The following is a 3866-nucleotide window of genomic DNA, read 5'->3' on the forward strand; positions in this document are numbered from 1 at the left end:
GTCACTCTTTGCATTCCGCGCAAGCAGTTCAGTTTTAGTCTCATCTGACCAGAGCACCTGGTCCTACAGGTTATTTGTGTCTCTCACGATGTTCCTGCAAATGCCAAACGGGCATTTTTATAGTATTTATTCAGAATAGGCTTTCTTCTTGCCACGTTTCCATAAATGACAGATTCATAATAAAAATGCTTTAATTGTCCTGGAAAAGGCGGCTCTCGCAGTCAACTTTCCATGAAATGTGGTGGGCTAAAATTCTCACAGAAAGTCAAGGGTAAGGTGGGCAAAGGGCCACTGCCATCATCTGGTGAAATTTTTTTTGTACAAATTGATTCTACTATTTGACTGGCGGTCCACATATCATTAATTTTACAACAGAGTGAGGGTTGGATAGAGCGAGAGATCGATAAATGGGTTGGTGCAGCATCTGCCGTCATGCGGACCCAGTACTGGTCCGTCGTGGTTTAGAGGGAGCTGAGCCGAAAAGGTAAACACATTTGGCGCCAACCGCCGCGGGTTCTGATTGGCTCCCTTCACTATTTGAAACCAGTCCTGTCAATCACCTGTTGTCAGTCCAGAGAGAGAGATCGATAAATGGGTTGGTGCAGCGTCTGCCGTCATGCGGACCCAGTACTGGTCCGTCGTGGTTTAGAGGGAGCTGAGCCGAAAAGGTAAACACATTTGGCGCCAACCGCCGCGGGTTCTGATTGGCTCCCTTCACTATTTGAACCCAGTCCTGTCAATCCCCTGTTGTCAGTCCATCTGCGAACCTCTGTGTATACAAGGCTAGCCTTTTTCGACCCTGACTCCCACCTGTCCCGTTTTTTTCTCCCGTTTGTCCCTGAAATCGTCTGCTCTCCCATTCTGGCTACGACCTGTTTTGATCCCGACTACGTCTACTCTCCCGCCACAGCTTAAGACCCATTTTTGATCCCTACTACATCTACTCTCCCGTCCTGGCTTACGACCCGTTTCCGATCCAGTCCACGTTTTTGCTCTCTTGTCCCGGCTATCGACCTGTTTTTCCGTGCCCGACACCGCAATAGCCCGCTACAGAAGATCTACTTCCGTAGTCGGATCACAATCCGATTGCGGACGACTTGCCTACCGCGTCTAGCGAGCACCGGATCACTGGCGCTGCCCTACCTCTCTCTATCTCATTAAACTTGTGAGAAATGTTACGCGATTGGGTCCTGTTTCCATTCTGGTCCTGACACGCTCGGCATTAGGGGTTGGAATTGGGAAATGTGGCCACCTAATGACTACTAAAAATCGGGAAAAATCTCCCCCAAAAAACAAAAAAAAATGTAGTGTAAGGAGCCCATATATCGAGTATCCAAAGTGAAGTAATGTGGTGAGAAAGGATAAAGGTACAGTCAGGTAAGGCTTCAAAGTTTTTTTTCTTTCTAAAAAAGATTTTCGGGGCAAGTATGTGGATTTGTTGGATGCACTCAAATTAACTCTTCGAATTAACTCTTCTTTTTTCATCTTCTTGGGGGGTTTGCGTTGGCGTTTGGACTGTATTTGAAACAAACCTATTCTTACTTTCACCATTTTCATTCTACAGTAACAGAAAACCGCGAGCACGAGCATTAAATAACTTAACTCATTAAAAAAATAATAATATTGATCTAAATAATCAGCAAAAAGCATTATTCCAATACTCGAGTTCAAGCTATAACTTTTACCCAAAAAGATTTTAGAACTTAAGATTGCGTTAAAAACTTGGATGTTATTTTAACTTTGAGGTCAATTTTATTCCACATATCAAATATATGAATTGTTTTTTATCATCTCAGGAATATCTCAGGAGTCGGCTGTTTCCTTTTGGAAAGTGAACCCGCGCCCCATTTTCAGGTTTCTTGCAAAATCGGACAGATTTTCTGCTAGAATTGATAAGTATTTGGCTCTATCCATCTTCTCATCAAATCTAACCTTCTTCTAGTCCTAGAGAATGATGCTGCCACCAAAATGTTTGACTGGGGGATAGTGTTTTCAGAGTGATGTGCAGTGTTACTCTCACGCCAAACGCAACGCTTTGCAGTAAGCCCAAACAGTTCAATTTTGATCTCATCTGACCAGAGCACCTTGTTCTGTATGCTATTTCTGCCTCCCATGTGGCTTTCTGTGAATGCCAGACGGGCCTTTTTATGGTATTCTTTCAGAAAGAGCTTCCTTTCTACCACAATACCATAAAGGGCAGATTTATGCAGAGCACAACAATTAGCTGTCTTATGCACAGATTGTCCCACAACAGCTGTATATGCCAGTAGGTCATGTGATCATGGGTCCCTTGGTTGTCATGATTACCCAAGTGGAGCCACCTGGGGTAATCATCTGACGCGCGGGAATGCGCTTCCTGATTGGTTTACGTTCCCTTTTTAAGCACGCTACGCCGAGACCTGGTTGTCTGAGGATTATTTCTGTACCCTGTATGACTCTCCTGATTACCTGTGCCTTCTTGTTTACCTAATTCTGCCTGCCTGCCTCCGATCCGACCTGCTTCCGTCCCACGCTTCGACCTTCTCTTCAGTCCCGGTAAACTCGACCTGCTTCCGTCCCACGCTACGATCTTCTCTCCAGTCCTGGTAAACTCGACCTGCTTCCGTCCCATGCTACGATTGGCTACGTCTTCCGAAGTTGCCTTCACGGCGTTGCTGCTGACGTTCGACGGTCATCGCGTCTCCCGCTAACCCTTTACGCTTCCCCAAATAAAGAATTGTATGAACGCTCTGGGGTCTCCTGCTCTGTTCTGGTAATCCTGACATTGGTTGCTTCCTTGAATAGTTTTTTCTTTGTTTGGGTCGAGCGAGGAACAGCCATGTTTATGTAAGTGTGCTTTCCATCTTTATATTATTGCGCACACAGTTCTCTGAGAGATGTGTAAGTGTTGCAAAATCTTCTTGCATCCAATTCCTGCTTTGAACGTTTCCACAACTTTATCCCGGAGATGCCTGGTGTGTTCTTTGGTCTTTATAATGCTGTCTGTTTTCAGTGTCTGCTTTCAGAGACCTCTGAGCCCATCACGGAGCAGGTGCATTTAAACTGAGGTTGTCATTGTTTGTTATTGGATCATTCAGAAGTCACAAGGAGTCAGTTGACTGAGCAAAGAGATCAGGGGGTTGATATTTTCGCTACACCTACTTTTCAGTTTTTTTCAGTTTGAAATATAACATCAAATGTTGAAATAGTTTCGTTCCACATGTTGTTGGTTTTAAGACAATATGTTGGGTTTCTTAGGTTTGAGTTTGAAACCTGAAATGAGGCAATATGACAGAAGTTCTTGGGACCAAATACTTTTGCTATGCTCTCCGTACCAGGAATTTAGTAATAACTTTAATTCAATCAAAATATTGGTCACCAGTCGATTATTGCACAAAATCAGAAAGTAAAGTGGGCAGCATGAATTCATCGTAAATAACCAATGACATCCTGAGCAGAATATTTTTTCAGGAAAGAAGCTGGCACCAAGCGCACAGCCGATCCATTACTGAGGAAAATATTAAAATCCCAGCCTTTTTTACACTCGATGATAATAACGTTGTCTGACACTTGGAGTGGAAATTCAATTTCACTGCATAATATATGAATCTAAAAGAACAATCATAAGCTTGAAGTAATTCCCTCGAATTCTTGGACTTCTCATGTTTGAAATTTGGGAGATCAATAAAAAGAAAAAATGCAGAGGAAGTTAGCCTTGAAGAAGGTAGTGGATAGCATCTGGTCAGAGAACCTCAATAATAAGCCCCCCGCTTGTTGCAGCATCCTCCCGTGGAGCGCTTAGCAGCTTGACGCCTCACATGTGAAGGGTATATGTCAAACTACCGTCCCTTTGATCCGGATGACGAACACGCTCACCCGCCGCTATC

The sequence above is a fragment of the Urocampus carinirostris genome, chromosome 12 (assembly GCF_059441175.1).
Source record: "Urocampus carinirostris isolate Australia breed hairy pipefish chromosome 12, RoL_Ucar_1.0, whole genome shotgun sequence".
NCBI lineage: Eukaryota > Metazoa > Chordata > Actinopteri > Syngnathiformes > Syngnathidae > Urocampus > Urocampus carinirostris.